This window comes from Haemaphysalis longicornis, unplaced genomic scaffold (genome assembly GCF_048455015.1).
Source record: "Haemaphysalis longicornis isolate Haplotype H1 unplaced genomic scaffold, Haemaphysalis longicornis Haplotype H1 scaffold_10, whole genome shotgun sequence".
NCBI lineage: Eukaryota > Metazoa > Arthropoda > Arachnida > Ixodida > Ixodidae > Haemaphysalis > Haemaphysalis longicornis.
Window position 1 is genome coordinate 62,661,785 of NW_027526204.1, and position 25,182 is coordinate 62,686,966.

Below are 25,182 nucleotides of genomic sequence, written 5' to 3' on the forward strand. Positions count from 1 at the left end.
CTACTCGTAGTCTTCCAGAACGAAATTTAACGCTGTACAGCGGCCCTTCAGCAGAGACATGCCACCGCCAACTCTCAAGCAAAAAAAAAAAAAAAAAAAAAAAAACGAAAAAAAAATACGCTTCGCCGCCGAATCACCGGCTCCGCTAAACTCAACCGCGTATGCCGTTCACAAATCACTTCCCCTCTTATAAAAGAGTACTTCTAAACCTTAATTAAAACTGAACGTATAGTACAAGTTGTTTATGCGACTAATAATTTACACTGTAATAAACATTAGTTGTAGCTTTTCAATTTAAAAAAAAGATATTTCGAGTCAAGTCAAGATGTCGGCATAGTCAAGCCAAGTTCGAAAATCACACGTCTATCTGGCATGGCCGCCCTCATGGGGGTTGAAGCAGACGATCAACGGCTCGCATAGACACTAGCGCCAGTGTCCCCTCTAGTGTATATTAGTATGAAACTCTATGGTATTCAGTTGTCGCGTTGCTTTTGTGTAATGTTCTCATCATTGTACGAGTACCAGTGTATTAATGCAGAGGTGCGCTAATACTAGATGCATTAATGCGAAGAAAGACTGCCCCTATAGAGCTGCAAAAGGCCGCGAGGACGCTTTGGGTAAACTTTGTGCCGACCGACAGCCGATTGTTTTCGACGGGTGGGTCTTGTTTCAAACGACTGAAGATGTGAATGGAGCGTCAGAGTGGCTGTTGAAAGTGGTGAAACAATTGAGTCTATCGCGATGAATTGAAGTGCCGCTTCGTCGTCTGGTCCTTCTATTGTATTCCGGCTGCTTCCAGTAACCCGTTGGCCAGCTTTCGTTTCATTGTGCGTTGCAACGTGAACTTGAAGAGCTGAGTACGTAACATTAGGGGAAGAAATTTGTTGGCATGAATGTTTTGCGTTGTTGGCACGATTTCATTCTGCAAGCTTGTGTCACGGTTGTTAGGTTGGCATCATTGCGAGAAACGTGAGAAGAAAATTGTTCATGAAGGTCTGCGCCCACAAATATAGGCAACCGACAGAGAACCTAAATATTGCGAGGTTATTTTTTTATTTGAGTGGCTCATACAAAAACGGCTGCGACTGGTATACGCAAACCACCGTGCAATCCTACCCGAATGTAATTTTTCATTGGTGGCGTGCTGGGAAACCTCAATTTTTTCCTTTGCTGTGTTACGTGAACGTTTGATAAAAATTACGTTGTTGATAAAAATTGTTGTAAAAGAAAAAGAGGAAGTACCTTGAAATGCACCAAAGAGGTTGCTGAGGGTTCGTAGTTAAATTGACTCTGCAGGGGAAGATGTTAAACACAGTCGTGCATTACACTTGCCCTCTGCTGGCTGCAGTAATTGCATTAAATAAAAGACAAAAAGGGGTCTACAAATTTTTTCATTTGAGCATCTGGGAGCGACATCATTTTTCTAGTATTATTTTGGGCCTTAAAGTAATGACTTGTTGAGAAAGCCAAGTAACTATATGCTTTTTAGAACTGCTTTTAATTTATATTTGTTGTGTGTTAAAAAAATAAAGCCAAAAAATGGCTGAGGAAACGCTATTTTTGTTTACGACAGGTTATTTCCAAGTTGTCTGGGAACAAAAATGGTCCTTTATTATGACAAAGAGAGAACGAGAAAGGAAGTGAAGGCTTCTTATGATCAGCGCAGGCCAAGAGTTGTACGGCCGGCAGCAAAATAAGCCGAGGCACGCAGGGAGCGCGTGGCAAAATGCATCGCCGCGACATCTCACATTGCACTTCTGGTGTCGAGACATCCATGCGCGCGTACGTGTCCAGCCACGCTTGCTGCCCTGTCTGTTCTTTCACTTCAAGCTGCCAAGCCGATCACATTCAGTGTTTGGCCATAGGGGTCACTTTCTTCGCCAACATGCCTTGCTCACACACGCTTTGGCTAGGGGGCCTACACGCACTGCGCCTTCGTCGAAGGCGTGGCGCATGTAGGCTCTCCAGCTTCGGTGGTGAATTGTGCGTCGCTCGCTCTGCCCCGATCCAACAGATAACACGTCTTGCCCGTCTCGGTGACAATTTTGTGCCACATGTATTCCATCGCGTCTTTGTATTTTTTGCCTAAAACATGCAGTTGGTTGGTAATAAAAATGAGCGCACCAACGCGGAAAAAAATTGAGGTGAGAAATAGATTATTTGAATAGGCTGTGATGAGAAGTCACCTCTCACAAATTCTAAAGCAGGTATGGGTGAAAAAAAAAAAAAAAAAAAAAACGTGAGCAGAGATCGGGCGTGGCCGTGGGTTTGGCAAAAAAGAACAAAAATAGCAATAAGTTGCAATATGCGTTGAATTGATTGGCACAGACACAGACCAAAAGTTTTACGTTTAGACAGCGAAGCAAACGCCATCTCCCTTAAAACTAAAATATCATAATCTTGTTGCAACGCATCCTTTATCAGAGCCAGGCAGATAGAGCAAAGCAGGCTTCATCCACATCGTTCGCCACCGGAGCATGTGCCAGCGAGACGTGTTGAGCATAAAAAGTTACCCCTAGCAGCAAGCGCTCAGTGCTTCAGCTTCGTTGCTTGAAGCGAAAGAAAAGACCGGGCGAGTATACAGGGGTTGGACGCGCACATCGGTGTCTCGACATTAGAAGTGCAGCGTCAGATGTCGCGGCGATGAATTTTGCCACGCGCTGGGTGTACTATTGGCGTCAAATGAAACGCAAACACGAAAATATGAACCTGTGCACACAAATAGCGTGATTTCTTTCCACGCAAGCCAAAGTGACGCATGGATTAGTTACAAAAACAAAGTTGGGAAAAGTGGATTTCTAGACATACAAATAGCAAGCCATTATATGAACTCTACGAACAGTATTTTTCAATTTTGCACGTTCTGGTTCGTATTTTCGTGTTCGCGTTTCATTTGCTGCTGGGTGTACATGTGGACTCATTGCGGGCCAAACGGGAGGTCTGCAAAGGGGCATAGGTAACCTTTGAAGGAACGCAGCGTTAAATGAAATTGCAGAATGGGATGCGTTATTTGCAGCAAGTGGTACGAGATTGAGCTCCGAAGTTAGCTGGGCATCCGCCGCGGTGGCTCAGTGGCTAAGGCGTTGGGCTGCTGAGCACGAGGACGCGGGTTCGATTCCCGGCCGCGGCGGCCGCTTTTCTGATGTAGGCGAAAAGCCAAAACGCCCGTGTGTACGAGATTTCGGCGCACGTTAAAGATCCCCAGGGGGTCAAAATTGATTCCGGAGCCCTCCACTACAACACCCCTCATCACCTGCATTGTGTCGGCGCGTTAAACCCTGCAATCAATCTTATCGAAGTTATCTGGGCTGGGGTGGAGAGCTATACCGTATGAGGAGACGTTTAATGTGCGAAAAAATCTGCACTCATGTTTGATTTGATTGACTGTAGGTTTTAACGCGCCGACACAACACAGGCGATGAGGCGCGCCGTAGTGGAGGGCTCCAGATTAATTTTGACCACCTGGGGATCTTAAAGTGCACCGAAATCTCGTACACACGGGCGTTTTTTTTTTGCTTTTTACCTCCATCAGAAAAACGGCCGCCGCGGCTGGGAATCGAACCCACGAGTTGTGCTCAGCAGTGCAACGCCTTAGCCACTAAGCCACCGCGGCGGGTTGCACTCATGTTTGGGCACCCTGTTTTAAAGGGTGCTATTCACCAGAATAACAGCTGCTGAACCCTTGATTGCTGGAGCACCCTGTTGCGGGTAAAGTTTCCATGAGATGTTCCCTCTAAACGCGAGCGCATTTGAAAGGACCCTTTATTGACGTTTGTGTGCAAGGGTTGGGGGGGGGGAGGGGGGGGTCCCTGTGCTGCATATAACCAATTTTTAACGAAGAACTCTGTTACCCACTGTCCTGCAGGTTTCACAAGGGCTGCGGAAATTTTAGAGATGAAAAAAATGGATAATAAACTATGCTTCTGACATTAGTTATGCTTATGCTAGGGTCACCACTATTAGAAACTCACAGTTGCAACGAAACGGTTTACGATGTCTATTCTCGATGCCTGCTGTCATTTACCTGGTTTTTTTAGGTGATTGACAATACCGTCGGAGTCGGGGGGGGGGGGGGGGGGGCGAGGAGGGGGGGAGGGGCACTAGGACACAGAAAATTGGTTGAATGTTGTGATGCTGTGCTCCATATCCTTTGTCTGACTTCTTCTCTCACCTGAAACTCCTCTACGTGTGCAGGTAGCAAGCAGCTGCGAATCGGCGAGTTCGTTCTGGATTCATTGGGGCTGGCAAGAAAAGCAATGGCACAGCTGCAAAGTGTGAGGCATGTGATACCGCTGTTACAGTTCAAACTACCCGCCTCACGTAAGTGTGTCTCTTTTATAATGCAAAAAATAATTTATTTACATTAGCTATCCACACCTCCTCCCCCTAACATGCCCTGAACTCCCACGGTACCAACTCTGCAATGTAACAACGCTTTTTTTTTTAAATCAAAATAAGTTTAGGGAAAGGTGCCTCACTAGACTTGTGGTGATAATAATAATTTGGAGTTGTTCTTGAGCTGCTTAACCGCTATCAGATTTTGAAAATTGCAGTGGTTTATATAGTCATCACCAAATGTTTTCACAGCCTCGGATAGAGCTAAAAAGCCTGTGTGTATAGCGTGCATGCACTTGCAATCGAGCTTTTGCTTGCTTCTGTGCGGTATAGAATTCAGGCCTCAAATTTACAGAACATCACCTCTGGACCCCACTTTAGTTGAATGACATTGAAAATAGCAAGAGGCTGCTTGCATATGGGGTATAACATTGTATGTACTATCAGCGTCAAATGAAACGCGAACACGAAAATATGAACCAGAACGTGCAAAATTGAAAAATACTGTTCGTAGAGTTCATATAATAGCTTGCTATCGGTGTGTTTGGAAATCCACTTTTCCCAACTTTGTTTTTGTAACTAAGCCACGCGTCATTTTGGCTTGCATGGAAAGAAATCTCGCTATTTGTGTGCTCAGGTTCATATTTTCGTGTTCGCGTTTCATTTGACGCCGATAGTACATGCATCGCAGAATTTATTGCATATTTGAGAGCAGTGCAAGCCTTTGCACTCAGCGGGGCTGCCATATCTGAGTAAATACATGTGGTAGACACTTGCTTGAATGGATGAGATTCAAACCAACTGCATAATTTGCATGTGCCTTGCAGGTAAGCCAACCTGTCCTGTTTCTTTCTTGTTCATTCCATCAGCAGCAAATGTGTTAAAGGAGCCATGAAGAGAAAATACAACTTCGTGTAATTTGAAAGAACTAGGATTCAGTATCTCACTCAGCTCCATTACAGCCACAAAAGATGTTTTTTTAACGAAAAAAAAGCAAGAAGTATTTAAAAACTTTCAAATTTTGTGCCACAGTGGCGTGTTATGAGCAAGAATGACGTCATACGGGCCAACAATAAAACATAATTTTCAGTGCGTTAACTGCACGTTAGCATTCAAGTGATGCGGTCAAATGGAACTAGAGGCCCCATTACAGACGTCCAGTCACACGTCATCGCGACAGGTCAGTTAGGCGCCCGCCAATCGCACAAACAAGGTTCCATGACGTCATAGAAAAGTTGCGGGAAATTGCCTAGGGGGTAGCGACTGCTTCACACGTTTTCTTTAATATCTCCGTTATTGGTTCGAGGATTGCGATGATATTGGTATTATTGTTATCGGGACTAAGCAGTCTTTCTAATAAACCCAACTTGTATTTTGTCTTCATGGCTCCTTTAAACGTCCTGCCACCTTTAATTGCAACACGCGGCAGTACTTCTGTTGTCAGAGGGGGCCCCAAAATGAGTTTCACTGAGCCTTACGAAATGCCGTTGGTATTGAAATGCATTGTGATGCAATTCAGCTGGCAGAATGTTTCTACGGCAAGGCATTTTAAAGCACCGTTGGAGCTATGATAGATGAACAAAAATTCTGCAGAAATTCCGAGAATTATCTTCTAATGCGTAGCATTCCTATGCCGCTTGTCTCGAGTGTGAGTTTTTTCCAGCCACATTTCTTGGTTTTTCTATATCCTGTCCGACCAATTATCACCATTTACGCTACTATAACGATTAGAAGTGGAACTTTCGGGAAATCTGCATTATTGTGGAAATGCAGGGTGTTACAGGGTTCGCCATATTCTCTAATTATATTACATTTTTCTTATTTTTTGTTTGTCAAAATTTCATTCGACCAATTATCTCCATTTACGCTATTATAACGATTACAGGGGGTACTTTCCTGAAATGTACGTTATTGTGGAAATGCCATGCATGATACGTTTTACCATTTTCCTTAATTCTTTATATATTTTTCTTATTTTTTGGTGTTTCCAAATTTTGTCCGACTAATTATCTTCGTTTACGCTATTACAACAATTACATTTGGAATTTTCATGAAATCTGCATTATTGTGGAAATGCAGGGCGTTACATGGTCATGTCTGTGAGGGTACTCGGCGAAGAATTCCACGCATTAAAAAACTCTTTTTGTGCAGTATTAGTGGTACAAAATGGTGCCATGTGCAGATTGATGACCTGGCAGGTTGGCTTTTACTTGCATGTCAATATGCTATGCAGGAAAGTTTCGCGCAGAGCCGATGGTGAATGGATGAGCTTGGATCAAGTCGTGGATCTTGGATGGCAGTCGCCTGGAAGCTTGGGAGCACAGGACTTGAGGTTTTACTCTAGCCATCTCACCGCTCCCTTTTTAACTGCTGAAATTGAAAATTAGCTTTTGAAAGTTAATTATAACAGTATTATTTTTAGCAAGCGTTAGGTTAACCAGATGCAATCAGTGGATGTTTGGCTGTGACATCACGTGTGGGTGTGTGTGCGCAAACGTGACTCAGCGGTTTCAAGTTAAGTGAAGAAAACTTCGGTGACTTTTCAAGCTAATTCCTTCCCCCTTTATGGAGACATTTTATTAATTAGGCTGTTATAATAAACGTGTTTTGTTGGTGTTCAGTGGGGGCTTCACTAGGGAATGTCATTTTCCTACGCACAAGGGGAAAGTTTATAGGTCAGCGCTGTGCCGTCGCCCATTCTTATTTAAGTGAAGCTTTATATGCCTGACTGATTATGATGTTGCCCCAAAACTCACTGCAGGAAAGAAAACTTTTTCTAATGGTTGTCAAAGGTGGTTGAAACTAAAACGGAAGACTGGGCGAGTTGGTACATGTTCATAGTAACAGCACTAACTACAGCGCTAACGAGTGATTTGTTTTTGGCCAGTTGTGACAGAGTACTTGAAGGTCACCTACTTGGTTCTAGCGTGGCAAAAGTGTTTCGTTTTGTAGACGATTATTTTGTGTTATTCGAAGCTGACGTTGCAAGTCAGCGCCGTGTTTGTGCCCTCTTCTTTTTTGTCTCGTGTCGTTAGCGCTGTTACTATGAAGTGGTTGAAACGCAACGTCTTGTCTGGTTCAAAACCAACGTCTTCAAAGTCCAAAGTCAAAGTCCTAAATTCAAATTTTCACGCCCAAAACACACTGCAGGGAAGCCAGCTTACACAGTGGGTTTTCACAAAGGCACGTCAAGCGCCTTAAAGCGGCCATGCAGCAGACAAAACACAAGTTTGGTTCATTCGAAAGATTGCCTTGTTAGAATCACACTTACACCACTTTTAACGAAACTTCGCTCAAATAAGCTGCATGAATAGGAAAAAAGGGAATGGCCATGTGACCCACTAGCTCATTTCCCGCAACAGAACCTATGATGTCATGTGCAGTAGCTCTTTGATTGGCTGAGGCCGCCAAAAGCAAACGCAAATTAGGCACAGCTTGTAAGCTTGCCGAGCGAGCTATTTGTGCCTAAATGTGATGCATATTCATTACACAGCAGTAAGAATGGTGCGGTAAAGAATGAATGTTACGACAATACACAGAAGCATAGAAGTACCAATGCACACTGCACTTGCTACTGGGTGCATTATGCTTGTCTTAGCTGCACAGCAGTCTGCTGCTTTGGAGTTGTCTTACACGACACTAGCTGACTGGCGTAAGCGACGTTGTCTTACGTGACCCTGTTTGTCGACGATATACCCCATGTTTCACGAAACGATTACTTTCTACAGTAACAAAAACAAGCCAGGTGCAAATATAATCAAAAACAAAGCACCGGCGGGCAACGGTCCGTGGTGGAGTATGGTAGCGCCGTCTGGGGGGACTGACGGTAAGCAAGCCTGCAGAGCCTAATGACGCACTGGAAGTTCGTTTGAATACCTGCCACTGTGACTTCATGGCAAACGTGGAAACACACGATTTGGCGGGAAATGAAAATTTTGACCTGAATTCATTAATTTCTCAGTGAATACAGCATCGTTTGCTGCTGGAGAAGTGCGGGGAAGGGGGGGGGGGGGGGGCGCTGTAAAACATGAACTCTTTCGAATATAACAAACCTGTATTTTGTCTGCATGGACCCTTTAATAAGGAAGGGTCTTTTATTGTTTGGCCTTGTGTACCCTGAGCCATTTTTTTCTTTTTAATCATGAAAAATTGAGACTTCTCCTATATGCTAAAAAATACCATACAGAGTGAGGATGCTCAATCATTTGCTAACAATAATTTTTTTCTCCCAGTACATCTTTTGATGTGTATTTTGTTCTGTGTGCTCTGTCTGGTTTATTGAAAATTTTCCTTCGTTACTGCTTAGTCCCATCAGTTGCGCAGTTTTATGCGTCTGTGTGCTCTGTCTGGTTTATTGAAAATTTTCCTTCGTTACTGCTTAGTCCCATCAGTTGCGTAGTTTTATGCGTCTCTGCTGAGTGCATTTCTTACCACAAAGCTTCATGCCTAGCTAAATGCAAGGAACTCAATACAACATGACAGAAACACTTGCCAGAAATACACTGGCACAGTATTTCTTTACATCCATCTTCCTACAGCAGAAGAATTGCATGAAGGCGAAAAGCAAAAACGACCGTGTGGACAAGATTTTGACGCACGTTAAAGATCCCGAGGTGGTCAAAATTAATTCGGAGCCCTCCACTACGGCGTGCCTCATCGCCTGCGTTACGTCGGCGCGTTAAACCCTACCATCAATCAATCAATCCAAAATTGCATGGTTCATTTCAAGCACGTTTTTAAGCTTTCAGCAGAGAGAGAAAGAGAGAGAAATAAACATTTATTGCACAAAAAAAGGAGCGATGAATGATATTTGATGCTTTAACGTTGATCGTCCAGGGCGGGTGGCGTTCCTAGTCTGGGATGCCATGGCCTTCAGCCGCTTGCCTCGCCAGGATCACCAGGCCACGCTGATTTTCCAGGACATCTTTGCACAGCAGGTCCTCCCACTGCTCCGTCGACGGCGCCTGGACTTCTGGGAGAATAAGTTTTTACATCTGATTTTATATCACGGATAATCTCAACCTGGCCCTTTACACCAGCTGTCTTATTCGTACTTTACTTTGCTTCATGTCCAATTAAACTATCCAATTTTAGTTTTACCTCGCACCACTTTTATTAACTCTTTCGCTACCGCCGGAAAATTGACCAATTTTTAGGGGTCCAAGAAAACATTTTTTTCCTGCTAGAAAAATTGGTTAGGCACTAATTTCAGGAACACAAAATGCACAATATTTAACGACCTTTCCAATAACACCAGTTTTTTAAAGGTTTTTATATATCATAGTTGTGAAAAAAAATATCAAAATCGAAATTTTTGTAAAGTTTTCGAAAAAAATGATAAAAAAGGAGTTGTGTATACGAAACCACCGGTAGTAGAAAAAAATTAGAAGATAAATTTTGTATGGAAACATTTCAAAAACACGCCCTAGAAAAAATGTCGACTTGTGTGGAACAGTTTGTCAGATATAACAAAAAATGTTAGCACGCACGGTGCTCGTGTCATGCCGTGAAACCCAACCTCCAATTCAAAATGTGCAATTTCGGGTGGTTCCCTGAAGTAAATCTGGCGGTTTGACATCATCAGAGGCACCAATTTGCCCCCACATAACGTAAAAACATCTTGTCAATGACTGACTTTTCATTTACAGCGAGCACAATATTTGGGACAAGCACACGATGCGGAAAAAAACATGCATCAAGTTGAAAACGGAACGCCGTGGCTGATGCTTGTTGTCGTTCACAGTCAGTTGTCTCTCAGAACATAAAGTTGAGCTTTATTATCATCATCTTACTCACAATTTGAGCCTTTCTCGCAAAAATGAGGTACGATGAGCTAGAATCGTGCCCTGCGATCTTTGGCCGAGTAGTAGTTGCGTGATGAAAAAGATCAGCGCAACGAGCCTCCTCTATTGCAGCCCCACCTAACATTTTTCAAATGAAACAGTACAAAAACTTATCGGAGACTCCGTCCGAATAAACAGTTCAACTAAGCAGCAACATTAGACACCCGGATATACCCTCGCATGGAAACGAAACTGGAAGGCGAACAGCTGGCAGTGTAAGGCTGGTTTAAAGCACTGTCCTCGGTGGTAAGTAGAACTACCACAGAACTTAGAACAACGTGCGCAAAGGCAATATAACTGCCTAAAATCACAAAGTAGCTTTGCAACCAGGCACTGCTTGACATTTTCAGCCGATTTCTGGGATTATTACTGTCAGAGCGCGAACCTGACGATTGAAAATCGTTTGCTAGTTCCCCATTCACACCCTGATAGCAAAAAACAAGCGCTGGTGCAGAGTAATTACGAGTTGCACGCATTCTTCGTTGGTAGCCGTGACGCGCGATGACCACGCCCCTTTTCCACACCCAGGTGATTCAAAAGTGTGTCAAAAATCACGTTTCCGTTGCAAAAATGAAAACAAAACTGATTTCGAAAGGGCATTTTCTGATCTAACTACAAACAGCTTTACTTGTTCAAGAAACGCCTGGAACGCTATGAAAAGGCGCTCCCAAAGTATCGATCAAATTGATCGATTTTGATAGGCGCGGTAGCGAAAGACTTAAGTGGTAACTTTTGTTTGGCACTCTTTGCCCTTAGTTGGCCTTGCACCAGTAAACCTAACCAGTCATCATCATCACCACAGAGTATGAATGTGTTTGAAATGGGCATTCGAAATGGTTCCTTGCCACTGGTGCCACCAAAGTTTAATGAGCTGTAAAATTAGTTCCAAGTGGTGCATCAAAAAACCGATTCTCCTATTGTACTCACCAGGGTTCATAGTATCGGAAAATATAAAGATTACAGTTTTATGACCAACACTGTCTCGTCTATTGTTCCTCCAAAAATGGCTAATTATCTAATTATCTGGGTAACTAATTAACTGACTCAAAAATAATTGCCATATTTGAAATCGGTGGGAAAAAAAGCACCAAGACTGACAAGTTTCAAAGAGTTTACTTCAAAACTAAAAGATTGTTTTAAGTAAGAGCCATGTCCCCCTTAAGGTGTTGGTTGGGCCGAAGAACGTGGGCAAAAAAAACCTCTGCGAGCAATGACGTCATTGCACCCATTGGCACTGTGACTTTACTGCAGCTTTGCCTCACCACCTTGGATGGGACTCGTGTTGTGTTGCCTTGAGGCGTGATACATCTGGTACAAGCAGCACGGCTTTACAAACGCATCCTGGGGTGGCTTGCTGTATCGCTTGTTGCGACGACTGGTGCAGTTTTGATGGTGCAAAGAGAAGAATTAATGCCAAAATCGAAGAAGCCAGAAGGCTGAGAAGTGATGACGTTAATCAACTTCTTAACTAGCGTCCCACACGCCAGACCACACAAGCCGGATGAACGGAACGGTGGCCACTGATTGAGTTCAAAAAGTTTAAGCAAATGCGCGTTCTGCTGCGCCCTCCACTACTCTTGGAGCTTCACCGCAAAGCTGGCGGGCATGCGTACATTGTACATACTTTAATGATCGTGTGTTGATTGCTCTTTAGGGGGGGGGGGGGGGGGGGGGGCTAGCGACAACTCTATGCAGAAAACTTGGACGAGTCGCTAAGATAACCGTGCAGAAAACTTCTCGCCTAGCATAACCATGCATAAACTTAGCTGAACTAAGTATAAGCTAGGTGGGGCCAGCAGCTTTGCTGCTTGCCCAGTCTTTGCGACATTAGTGCTAAGCTGTCCCAATTTTCCTGCTGCTTAGGCTGCGAGAGCTCCGAAAGAACGCAAAGGCAAAGTGCCTCGTACATGTTTTAACATGCAAAATAATTTCAACATTTACCCACAGCAATGTATTCTCAGCGATTCGCTTTTGAAGCACGCTTGTTCATAAATCTGCGTTTTTGAAGGGTTATTAATATACCAGTTTCGTCTCTCAGTTTTCGTTGTTCCTTACTATGCAAGGCTGCAGTGGTCGTGTGCGCTGCGTGAAGTTGCTCCCGTTCACCGAAAATAACGTCTTAATCGGAATATGTGTTCGTTTTCCTCCTTTTGTGCAGCTTTTTGCCTGATTCCTGTTTGCTGGCCGCTTGGTTTGGCGCCGTGTACTGGCCGGCTCTGCACGACTTCAGTGCTCACGTGAGCACCCAAAGGCATGAAAAACTAACAGTCTGCATGGCTCTTTTGCCCATGAAAACTCACCAACTCTCCTGTCTGCAGGAGTGCACTAGCTGGTATATGCATAATCAGTTCTGGCGGTGACCTGACTTCTTCTAGTTGCAGTGACCTTAACCTCTGGCTGCAATTTAATTTCTTGGCTGAAAATGCTCTCTCACACATACGGGATGTGTGACATGTTTCTGCAGCTGTGAAATTTAATTCGTTTTTGTAGTCATTTAGAGAGAGCTACAGTTTTACCTCGTCAAAGCGTGATCTACCATTGCAAAGTAATGAACATAGCAAAGCGGATATGATTTCTCTTCATATCGGTGGCGGTTGCGGCAATAATTATTGTAAAGGTTATAACCAGGTAATTCCCGATCCCGTTTCAAGTTTGGTGTATTGAGGGCTAATTGTACATTGCATTCTCGGTTAATCAAAGGTGTGAAATCTTTTCTCGGGTTAAATCCGGAATCTGGGTTGTCATTAAAGTTCAGACAATGTGGCCTTTTTCTAGCCTCCTTTGATGATAGCTGGAAGTTCATTAGTGCCACCCCTAGAAGAAAAAAAAAAAAAAAACTGCAATGTTGCACGAAGCTCCTCAATTTGTGCACCCTCAAAGTTACTTTTTTTCCCCTCATTACAGTTTGAATGGTGTAACAGAAATGGAAACCCCTGCTATGACGTTGTCATACCAGCGTACTCCCCACATCTTGCCGAAGCCCAAACTTCCACCTTCAGACTTGTGGTGTGCACTTTAATTTGCCAGTAGTGTGTGTAGCCGAGTTGATGCTGCCTAAACATTACCTGTGCTGCCTTACCTTACAGTACATCGTGTGTGTGGAATCGGCTTGGCTGAGCCTACTGCCTGCTACGTGGACATCGCAGTCTTCGACAGTGTGAAACGGCGGTCACCAGTGAATGGAGTCGGACTTAGACGCGTTCGTCGAGTGAGATCAGCGTGCAACAAGTGAGCCCTTATGTGGAAAGAGACACACACCTGCTCCATCACTGGGGCATCATTGTACTCCACTGCCTCTTTCCATGTACCAGTCGCATATGCCTGCTCAGAAGCCTCCAGTCGGGAAGGCTTCTCTTCTTATCACGCTTGTGTATAGAGAGGCCATTTGGACAAAATACAAGTTTGTTTTATTCGAAAGATTTTGTGTTTTGTAGTGCCCCTAGCGCTTGTCCGGCAGCAAATGACGCCGTATTCACTGAAAAATTAATCAATTTAGGTTAAAAATTTCATTCTCCCGCCAAATCGTGTGTTTTTGGGACATCAGCCATGAAGTCATAAGTGTGCGTACTCAAGCGAACTGCCGCTGCGCCATTCGGCTCTGCAGCCTTGCTTGCCGTCAGTCCCCCCAGATGACGCTACCATACTGAACCGTGGACCGTTGTCCGTTGTAGCTTTGTTTTTGTTACGGTAGAAAGTAATTGTTTCGTGAAACATGGGGTATCCCCGACAAACAGGGTCACGTAAGACGTCACTTACGCCAATCGGCCAGCGCTGTGTAAGACTACTCCGAAGTGGCGGACTGCTGTGCAGCTAAAACAAGCATAGTGCACCCAGTACCAAGTGTAGTGCGCCTTGGTACTTCTATGCTCACGTGTAGTAACTTTCAATCTTACTGCACCATTCTTACTGCTGTATAGTGAATTTAAAGGGACCCCGAAAAGCCTTTTGTAAAAGTTACAAAAGGCCTTTACTGTCGTGTAGTACCACTATAGCGATGCAGTGCCGTTGGAATTATTTATCTACATTCAGTATTAGCTGCGCGAGAAGCAATTAAGTGCACCTCTCCCCACTTGCCGATCGACTCCTCCTCCCTCTCTGCTTCCTTCAAAGCAGCTGGAAACACTGGGAATAGCCATGTGACATTGCAACGCTGAACTTCCGTTCTCCCCGTTCTCCGCTAGCTACATTCCTGCGCCGAGGCACGCGTCAATCGCTGCAGACTTGCCTTTGCCTCGGGATCGCGCAGGAAGGAGGAAGAGCAGCCGGAAGCCAATGGCAGTGATGTTGCCGGCGACCGACGATCGGCCGAATCAGGGGGGCGCCTTGCCGTTGCGTCAGCCGCGATCGCCATTGCGTCAGCCGCGGCCGGCTTGCTGCGGCGGCGCGCTCATCGGCTGAGAAAGGCGATCTTCAAAAATTGTTTACAAATTATCCAAAGAATGTATGGGGCTCACACTTGGCTCAAAAATCCCCCGTTATGTGTTCTACCGCCTGAATGCATTTGATTGCCACCTTCACAAAGCTTTTCGGGGTCCCTTTAAGCGCAAATAGCTCGCTCTGCAAGCTTACAAGCCGCGCCTAATGTGCGTTTGCTTTTGCCGGCCTCAGCCAATTGTGCAGCTGGGCACATATGACATCATAGGTTCTGTTGCAGGAAATGAGCTAGTGGGTCACATGGCTGGCCATCCCTTTTTATCCTAATTATGTAGCATATTTGAGCGAAGTGTGTGTTAAAAGTGGTGTCGGTATGATTCTAACGAGGCAATCTTTCGAATGGACGAAACTCGGGTTTTGTCTTCATGGCCCATTCAAAGAGTACTTTGTGGACAAGGGGCCGATGCACAATCGATCTCGATGTGGGGCTCTTGATGTTGTGTATGCACTCGGGTCATCAAAGGGCCGGGCATGAGGGCAAAATGCAACTTTGTACAGTTTCAAAGAACCAGCCTCTGGTAACTCACTCAGTTTTATTTCAGGCCAGGAAAGATGCTTTTTTGACCGAAAAAATGCTGGAAGTAGTATTGAAAAAATAAAGGACGCCGACACTAACGTGTAAGACTTGAAGGTAGGGAAGCTGTACGCAACCTTCGTGACCATCACGAAGGTTTAAGTCTACGATTGCAACCAATTTGCTTCTTCTGCACTACTGCAACGACCTTTACTCCATCTTTGTTGCTATAACTGTAAGCTTCCTTCATTTTCTTGGAAGTGATCATCATTGGACGTCCCCTTAGAGGGGCGTATGCTATGATGTATATTTCTCGTTTTGAGCAAGTGTTGCCACGATTATGGTGAACGCTGCAGTCTTTTTTTTTTTGGCCAGTCTCCCTAGGTGGGTATGGTTAGCTTGACAAACGTGCGCTGGGGACTCTGGGCGGGCGTAGCGAGGCACGCACACACGAGCGACAGGCATTTTCTTGGTTTTGTTAACTGCCGGATGTCCGCCGCGAGGCCCGCGCTCGCACGCGTGCGCTCAGCAATTTCTTGATATTTTTAACTGCGGACACGAAAAATGACGATTTGCTAAACACAGGGGTGAGACAGCTGAACCAGATTTGGGAGCAGTTTTCGGAGCAGCAAAATCTCGATTTTGGAGCAGGAGAACCTTGATTTGGAGCAGAAGAACGACATTTATTATGTCACCTTAGGAGCCTAAAAAAACAAATTTCTGGCAAATCAGGGTGGGGGGGGGGGGGGAGGGAAGTGCACTTTTTAATTGGTTTTGAACGTACATAGCTCTGAAACAGCTATGAATAAAGTTTTCTATCAGAGTATCACAATTGGTATGACATTTTTACAAACCATTTTTAAATTTCTAGGCTCTATGCATAGATAGCGTGGAGCGCCGTTGAGAATATCGAATTGAAAAACTAGGCAACTCCAAGGCATTTTTATTATCATGTGAATGCCTAAATTATTATTTTTGCAATCCCAGACCCGGCTTTAGGCTCCGGACAGCGCCCAGAGGGCGACACGGAACCCGCGACACCCAGCGCCCCCTTCGGCAGATATGCGCAACACTGGGTCGGTCCCCGCAAGCCGGTACGCTGCTAGCTCGGGGGCGCTCTTCTTTTTGCAGCGCGAATTTAGCATATTAGTCGCCCCTTTTGGGCTTAAAACGAAGTAAGAGATTGTAAAGTAATCCTGCCACATACTGCATGTGAATGGAGAAGGATTTATTCGGTTGAACTCGCGTATAGGAAGGCATATAAAGGCCGCATAGGAGTGATGCCCAGAAGAGAAACGCTTGTACAGCCTGCCTGCGGGGCAAACCTTTCTAAAGATCAGCATGTTTCGCTTCGAAAGTAAACGTAATTTATATTGTTTAATTCACAAAAGAGGAGGCTTTGTCTGCAAATATATTAGACGCTGCGCGATGTTTTCGCGCGGGGTATTCCATCCATGTGAGTGCACTTGCATGCGACTGCAGAACTATGGGAGTTATAGGTCTTTGATCCGAATGTGATGCTCCATACATGTAACAGTATGAAATTCACGTTTGTTGGGGTATAGCGAAACTGCGGGCGTTAATAAGTGCCCGCTTCGCCGAGAAACTTTTGGGCTTCCAGTTCAGTACGCTAGTTGCATACATGTAAACACGCCCACAAAAAAGAAATTCTTCACGAGAAGGCTATCACAAGAAATTCCTTTGGGCAGGGATGGGAAGGGGGAGATGTAAGCAGAACATCTAATAGGCGTATCGGAATAAATTGCGGAATATTCATATTTGGGTATTTTTTTCTCTCCATGCCAACGGGTTCGGCAGGAGACCTCCGTTAGGAAGGAATAGTAGCGCTTTTTTCCCCGTCAACACCTTTACAACAAAAGTCACGGGAGAAAAATTTAGTTCCCTGAGTACACCCCTCACTGGTCCAGAGTGACCGCAATAACGACGGATGGGATAAATAAAGCTTGTCCTCCTCCTCCTCCTTCCCGAAGGTGAAATTTTTTTTCCTGTGTACATACTGTTCCAACTTTTATTTCGGCACGTCTTAGCTCTATTTTTCTTTGCTTTTCAGTGGCTTAGACAACAATTTCATTGTTTCTTTTGCACGAACAGGCGGTTATTTTATGCTATCCAAAAGGTCGCGATACATTTGGGAACATTAACGCCTATAAGTGTCCGCGCCCCATATGTGGTTATATGTATATAATTCTGCGGTATAAGTACGTGGAATATTAGATAAAGCAGAGTAGAACCGCTGGGTGATAAAACTACGATCCTATAACTGTGCTTGGGGGCCCTCTTTGTTACCAAATTTAGAGCGCACTTAAGTGTATTGACCACCTGCTAACCAGCCTACTAACAAGCTGATCGTACTCCACGGCAGCATGTAATCCGCTCGCTTAATGCGGGCCTTTCAAGATTCAGTAACCATGCTCGGTATCTGCGAGAAAAAAAAAAAAAAACAGAGAAGAAGAATCCGCGGGAGAATGCAAAGCCTTGAACGCATGCTTCCCAGTTGTGCTAGCCTGCGGCTCGGCAGCGAGGCGACAGCATTTTATCAGTGCCCCGTTTTATTGGGAGGCTTCCCGCGACTATATAACATTTTGCACGACTTTGTTGCACTATGTAGTATATATTCGCGCAAATAACGTTATAACAAACGTTTTTTTCAAAGTTGCGTTCACTGGCGCTGAAGGCGGTCGGCGCGGCGGGACCGACCCAGAGTTGCACGTGTCTGTCGCGCCTGGCGCTGCGCTCGCGCGGCAAACTTCGCTGTCCGGAGCCTTTACACACAAGTGTAGAGCCACGGCAAAAGTTGCGCAAAGCGAGGTGACAGTCGTCGCACCCCCCCCCCCCCCCCCCCCCTCCCCATTTCAATCCCCAAGGTACACGTTCACTACGATCGTAATTCGAGTAACGTTGGTATGTTCAGCCACCTACCCCTTGGCTCCAAATTTCACTTCAGATAGATGAACCATTATTACTAGCGTGCAATAATAGCCCGTCCTCAGACACTGCTTGCTTGAATATTTTGCGGCGATGTAGCCTGCGCCGCCACTTCTGCATCGTCTATCGTCCCATTCCCGCCGCTCGCAAGCTTGCTGTCAGAGGCAGCAATAAATCAGCGTTTTATAACACCGCAACGAGTGCGAAATTTCACTTCAAGCACGCACCGCGCCTCACACTCAACGCCGAAACACGGCGGATTCGCCGGCACCACGTTGTTTTTGATGACCTCCCGTCTTTCGAGTCGCGCAGCTTCCCGCAACAGATCAAACGACTAAATGTGAACCCAGCCACCCCCATAACCAAAACCACGGTACAAATCGGCGAAGAGCACTCAGCCTGAGCAACTGCTTCGCCCGGCGGCCATGTTTTCCAATCTTCACCACACCAAGATGGCGGCGCCCGCTGAACGCTGATGCAGTTCCGGAGATAAGGCGCTCCCAAAATTGCCGTTTTTTCGTCAACTTGCACAAGTAGTTTGTCGCCTCAGTACGCATAAGCATTTTTTCTACAGGACTTTGGAATGGTTTTCGATAGGGAAACTTTAAAACTCGCAGAATGTAACATGTGCAACCTGACGCGACTTTCGAAAAAAAAAAAAAAAACTATCTCTGAGGCAGTTTCATGCGGTGTTTTATTGAATGATCAATCAACCAAACCTTTACAAACAGCATCACCTTGGGGGTGCTGAAAAATTATGCCGTCAGTAAGCATTTTTCCCCACTGAGACTGACGGGAGCGTTAAAATCCTTGGCTCTCAGACTGTTTTGGAGCAGTTTGGCGCAATTTTTGCGATTTTCATGCTTTTGGAGCAGCCTGGCGCAGGAAAACAAATTTGTATCAAAACTGCGCATTATGCGCAGCTGTCTCACCCCTGTAAACAGCTTCACTGTTCGCAAGTTTAGTTTTGCGCTGCAGTTACATATTGTGGGCAGGAGTATGGACCACCACTGAAAACATACCGTATTTCCGCGCGTATAACCCGCACCAAAAATGCGAATAATACGTGGGGTTTTTTCTTTAGTGCAGATTCACGGCAATGCGCGTTGTGCCGTGAAGCTCCCACGCAGTAACACTGCCTAAGCCTTCCATGGCAGCGATTGCGTAAAGCATACAAGGACAAGGAAGATAGACAAGGGCGAGCGCACTATAACAACTGAATGTTATTAGCGAATTGTGGCTTTCACCTTGCAGTCAGTGCATTCTACTTGCTAAATATACGCTTTTTCTGTCTTCATAGTATGTGTTGTGTTGCTTGAGCAGTAGCTTTGGTGCAGCCTTGCCTGTATGAAATGTGTGGGCAATGCGCAAGGATTTTTTTTTACTTCTCCGGCGGGCTGAAAGTGGGGGTGTGGATTATGTGCAGGAGCGGGTTATACGCGCGAAAATACGGTAGTTCTCACAGTGTGTCAACTGTGCATTAGCATTCAAGTGATACAATCGAACAGAACTAGAGGCCCCCTCTACAATCGTCCAGCCGTGTTTCTCAGTGGTGGCCTAAATCGGCGGCCATCAATAGCACAACCAAGATTCCGTAACGCCATAGAAAAGTTGCCCGAATGGGGCTAGGAAGTTCTTTAATGTATTGATTATTTGTCTGAAGTTTGCGATTAAATTAGCGTCATTGTTACCGTGACAGAGCAGTCTTTTGAACGGACCAAACTTGTATTTTGTCTTCATGGCTCGTTTGAGTGTTCGTGTGTTCGTTCAATCTGCATGACGTGTGTTTGTTTAATCTGCATGCATTGTGCTTGTGCAGATTGGTTGGCACTGCAGTTTGTTTGATTAGTGTAGTTCGTGGCATTCGAATTTTTCATATCAATTCACTGGCAATGCGAAGAATTGCAGTACTGCTTTGCTGCCTCTGTCGGGGCTATGGGGAGAGGAGTGGGGGAATACTTTGTGAAGAATTACCGCATTTCGGCAAATATAACACTCCCCCAATTGTGAAGCGCTGTTAAGTTCACGCAGGAAAATTTGAAAAAAAAAATAATTTGACACGACTTTACCGCGCGGATATAAAAGACATGACACCATGTACCTGGAAGAAGGAGGTTGTAGCGCGCACGCGAATATTAAGGCGACCTTTTAGCAAAAAAAGGGTGCGCGTTAGAATGGCGAAAATACAGTAGACGAAATGTGCCAGTGCTAGAGGTGTGTGTAAATATCAAATTTGGAGCTACGAATCGAATGCAGATATTTTCATATATGAATACTAAGAAGCCACTTCGAATTGTACGGAATATGTTAAGATACTAATATCTGTGCTTTCGTTCATGTGCAGCTTCTGAAACACTGCTAAACGAAAGAATGAGCCCATGCACTCCATACAGATGGTGAACCAGCGAACCTGTAACGTGCGGCTCTGCCCGCTGTTGTGGCTTGAGCTGGGCTTCACGCAGTAGCTCGCTGTGCGCGGGCTCTGCTGTGACAGCGAGTCTTTTTTGCCCCCTCCGATGCTCTATTCCAGCTTGCCAATCTCCCTCCCCTTACTATTAACTCCTCTCCAACTTAGTTGTTTTGTGCATGTTTTGTGCATGAGGTTGCGCCGGAGGAGCTTTCTGCATACAAGGGATCGCAGGATTTCCTTTTTGCCTAGTCATATAAAGTTTCACCTTAAAAACAAGGTAACTGATGCAGTCGCGGCTTAACACGTGTGAGTGTTCATGTATAGGGTTGTTTGCTTTTTTCGGATTTTATATTTTTTCAAAATTGGGGGGGGGGGGGGCTAAAACTCAGTTGCTGTACTTTGAACTGATATTCGGGGAGAAATCGGGTGTTTTTGTGAAACCATTCATGAATTCGGGTTTTTTCGGGTTAAATCGATAGATAAACCGAGTGTATTAAAATAAACTTCGTACATTTTAGAGGGTATCATGAGCTTTTTAGCTCTAACGCGCTAAAGCTGGCGTTTCTTTCACGCTGTTAATCGGGGGGACTTCAAGGTTCTCTGGAAAATGCTCTCCGAAATTTGGCATTTGTTTAAAAATGACTAAATAACGACATTGGCATTGATAACTTGAAACAAATGAAACATTTTGGCATTGAAAAGTAAATGGCATTGATAACCTGTAACAAATGAAACATTTTATTCACGAAAAGCTGGTCATCGCTTGTTCCCTCATCCTTGTTTACATGCATTATTGTGATCTGCTTGCACAACATGTCGGTCTTCATTCAAGGCCTGTCTGATCACTGAACGTATCTCAACTGGGAGAAGGTTCTCTCTACAACACAGCTTCCATTAGCTAGGCGCAACAACGTCGGGGTAGCATCTGCCAGCCTAAGGTTGCGGGTGGTAGAGTCGTTCCAATACTCAATGAGTTAGGAAGGTGTGTTTGTGGGGCATGCTTCCAGCTAGTACTGGTTGAGAACGGCGGAACGTCAGACCACAATTGTGCAGATCGCTCCTTTGAAAAGGTCCATTCGGGGAGAAATCCGGTTTAACCCGAATCTCCTGAGACACGTTCAGGGTGTAAGAATCGGGTGCAATCAGGTTTTACCCAAAAACGAACAACCCTGTTCATGTAGTAATGCTTGATAAGGAAATGGTACAAAAATATAGAAATAAAATATTTGGACGAGATGCAAACCAGTGAAGCAAAAATGTGGCGCGCATTGCCACAACAAAATTACGGGTTCCTAAACGTGCTGTGAATACAGGAGGTGTATTTGACTGGTCCTTTCAGTCATTGAAATGTGGGTATAGGCATGGTAGTGGCTGGTATGAGCTTGCTCAACAAGTTTTGACTCTCGATTCCGCTTTCATGCCGCTGTATTGACAGGAAACTTCTTTTTGTTTGATAAAGTTTACACAAGTAGCGTTCCACTTCGGCTAGCATTCGCCAGAGTTAGTGCACGCTCGTCTCGTTCAAGGCTTACCAACGTGTTAGGCTTTCTTGCACAGCTTCTGCGTCGCGCGGGAAAGCCAACCCAAAAGGGCATGCGTTGCCGCGCAACTTGAAAGTTCTCGTGCCTTCGTGTGGCGGCACAAACTTTTACCGCTCCATTATTTGTTAATCTCGATATTTGAGAACTTCAGATACTTTTCACGGTAGAAATGCACTGTGAACCGACCCAAACAGCAAACATTATTTAGTTTTTTAAGAGTACCTTTCAATCACAAGTCGAAGCGTAGCACAAGACGAGGGACAAAAACACAAGACACACAGTGCGATATGCTGTCGGATTCCTGAGGCGAAATAAAGTGAGAAATTTAAAACTCACATTGAACTACGTATATTATAGGAATATGAATACCGCCGGCAGCAGTTTAACTGGAGATAAAAAGAATCCAAAGAAACGCCCCTGAACGATTTTTTTTCAGGGAGCACCAGACAAACTCCAGACATATCTAACTGCGATTTTGGTGCTCGTCTATTATAGGTGCAACACATATAGCACTTTGCAGTTTGGTCTTACAAATGCGCAGTAAGGTTACTGCGCTTCAGATGTGCAACTAGAAAGTTACTCACATGCAGGAACATAATTAAATTTCTTGCATAAGAAACCGCGTCGAAAGGAACAGTACATAGGCCTTAAATGAATGCTGATTCAATATCACAGTTTATTTTAAAAACCTTACAGGCCCCTTTGTAGAGAACGGAGTAAGGGGGTTACAAAAATGAAGCTTGGCGGATCATACAGAATAAATTTGCGAGTAACAGAACACAGCAGAACAATTAATGACTACGAGATACCCAACCACCACATACATACCGCACTTATCAGCCAACATGCCTAATTTGAAGCAACCAGGATGCAGTCAGTGTATCGCAACAACACAAATAAAACAGCGTAGAAATTCAATGTTGTCACAAATCAATAAAAACATCAGAATACAAGTACAGTGTAGACCATTTATAACGTAACCGCTTATAGTGCGGGACCGGATATAACGCGGGTTTTTGTGACCACCGGTTTGCCTCCCATAGAACTCAATGCATAATCGTACCGCTTAAGATGCGGTTGGCCGAAACACAATACCGTTTATAGTGCGGTTTTTCGGCAGGTCTGCTCATCGAACGGCGCAGCTGGGGCATCGTTTTAGGGTAGCAAAAGAAAAAAGAAATGATGAAATCGGCCATCTGACGCAGCGCGCACCCCTTGCTCTCCTCTAACTTCGACACAGAAGCAAAAAATAGGCACCCTTTATTTAGTTCGCGCGTACGTGATAACCACAGCTGTCCCTGCTTGATGCACCTCGGAAGATAGCGACCGGCTCCCCGTCCGCGCGTGGCAAGTTGTTTCTATTAATCGTAAACCGCATGGCCCGTTTTCGCACACGAATTGTGCACATCGGCGTTGCGCGTGCGTTTTTTTCATGCTCGCGTCTACGATTCCGCGCTCGCGGTGGCTTCTTCGCGTGACAGTGGGAGGAGCCTGACGACTTGCACCAATGGAAAGACGCGCACCTAATGGCGGGAGATTCTAAGCGCTCCGAGCCGGTTAGCCGCGCCGTCGTCCCCGTCGAACAGATGAAGGGACTTTTAGGCTTACCACCGCGGTATTTTTTGATGGGCGCTTTCACAAGCAGCGTGGATGGCAGTTTATATTCCACTTTGCGGTCACATTATCAGCTCTTTTCTTGCATGAGCATCTTCGCTAGCGCCTCGTGCGGCATTTCAGCGAGCGGTTAGAAGTGGTCGCTGGAGCTGCCTGCACCGCTTCACGGCCAGTGCCGACGCCATGTTGCCGTCTCTTACCGCGCCGCACACATTACGTCAGTTGTATCCGCGCCTGCGGTGTGCGCTGCACGTTTTCGCGAGAAATTGCTCCATGCGGTTCACGCTTTAGAACGTTGTGCAGATAAGCCACCGCTCTTCCCGAACAAGCCAGCCGCGCGAAGATTTCCACCACCAGAACGTTGCGCTGATAAGCAGCCGCCTTCGGCATCGTGAACACAAGGTGGGGTAAAAAAAAAAATCCCGCTGCCCTTTCTTATCATGTCCTGCGGCATCTTCATAGACGCAAAAAACGCAGCCATGGTCTTCCAAAACACAAACACAACGGAAGTTAAAGCCGCACTCGCCGTTTGTAAGACCGCGCTTTTGCAATGTGAGACCCGGCAGCAGCGGCTGATGTTAAAAATAATACGAAATAAAGACCCTTCCTTCGTTTTTAGGCGCTGTGCGTTTGGGTGATAAAAAATTTAGGATGACTTGAGATTTAGGTGGCGATTTGGTTGAATTCGCGCACGTTTTGGTTATAGCGCGGTACCGCTTATAGTGCGGATTTTTGCGACTCCCGCGACATACGTTATAAGCGGTCTACACTGTACACTGATAGAAACCTTTACAGACAAAAAGTTGCCAGAGGCATGCAAGGACAAGCAGCAGAGCGCATGCGCGTTAAGACAGACACCCCGGACAAGAAAATATCGAGTTCCAACTTTAAAAATCGATCTCTTTTGCCCGAAGAGCTACTGACAGTTTCGAAACGCAAAGGTCACCCAAATCAGTACGGGATTTCACTTCCAAAATTTGGTGTGTTAGGGGGTGTTGGTGTTTGGCCAAAACACCACATTTCTCAAAGAGGGGAGGAGAACAGCTAGAAGTTTTGGAGTGTAAAGCAAAAAAGCCCTGTTTTTGACTAGAAACATTGTAGCTGTGCTCCTTTAAGCGTTCATTCAACCATCCGCCTGAGTGCAGCACGTAAAACTTGCCGCAACCTTGCGGAATCTAAAAAACGGCACACTCTGTGAGCTCAACAAATTTGTTTCTGTGCTTTGTCTTGCATGAGGGCTTCGCAAGAGCTGTTGAGTTTTGTCAATTGGCCGAGATTTCCGAGCTTCTCGGGGGCAGAAAAAACTACTTTTATGTTGGAGCGAGAAGCTACTTTTTGAGGTTATGGCACAAGTGATGCAGGTATGGGATCACCGCCACTTTGCTTTATTTCGTCAGGAGTGGCGAATCAGCAAGCTCTTTTGTGCATGACTTCCTGAGTATGCCCTCAGCCACCGACACTATGACATGAGTTGGGTATGCTGCTTCTGATAAACTAACTGTCTGTTTTTCAAAGCTTGGGCCTGTCTTGTGCTCACAAGACTTC

General features: G+C 45.2%; 1 protein-coding gene and 1 long non-coding RNA gene across 5 annotated transcripts in view; both read left to right on the forward strand.

The window, feature by feature from the left end:
• The first annotated feature begins 454 nt into the window (after window positions 1–454).
• On the forward strand, window positions 455–11,793 carry LOC144158634 (uncharacterized). Of its 2 annotated transcripts, XR_013320151.1 has the most exons (4): window positions 455–657; window positions 4,195–4,320; window positions 6,569–6,667; window positions 9,172–11,793. It is a non-coding gene; the product is annotated as an uncharacterized LOC144158634 (long non-coding RNA). The 2 variants fall into 2 exon arrangements; XR_013320152.1 differs by lacking the exon at window positions 6,569–6,667.
• Window positions 11,794–11,933: 140 nt separating this feature from the next.
• LOC144158635 (uncharacterized) overlaps window positions 11,934–25,182 on the forward strand; it is a 29,020-nt gene continuing 15,771 nt past the window's right edge. For 2 of the 3 annotated variants that reach the window (XM_077689660.1, XM_077689661.1), the window contains exon 1: window positions 12,999–13,406. The gene's annotated coding sequence lies outside the window, so the exon portion shown is untranslated. Of the gene's footprint in view, window positions 12,416–12,998; window positions 13,407–25,182 lie in introns of those variants that run through there. The other variant, XM_077689659.1, reaches the window with a different exon arrangement.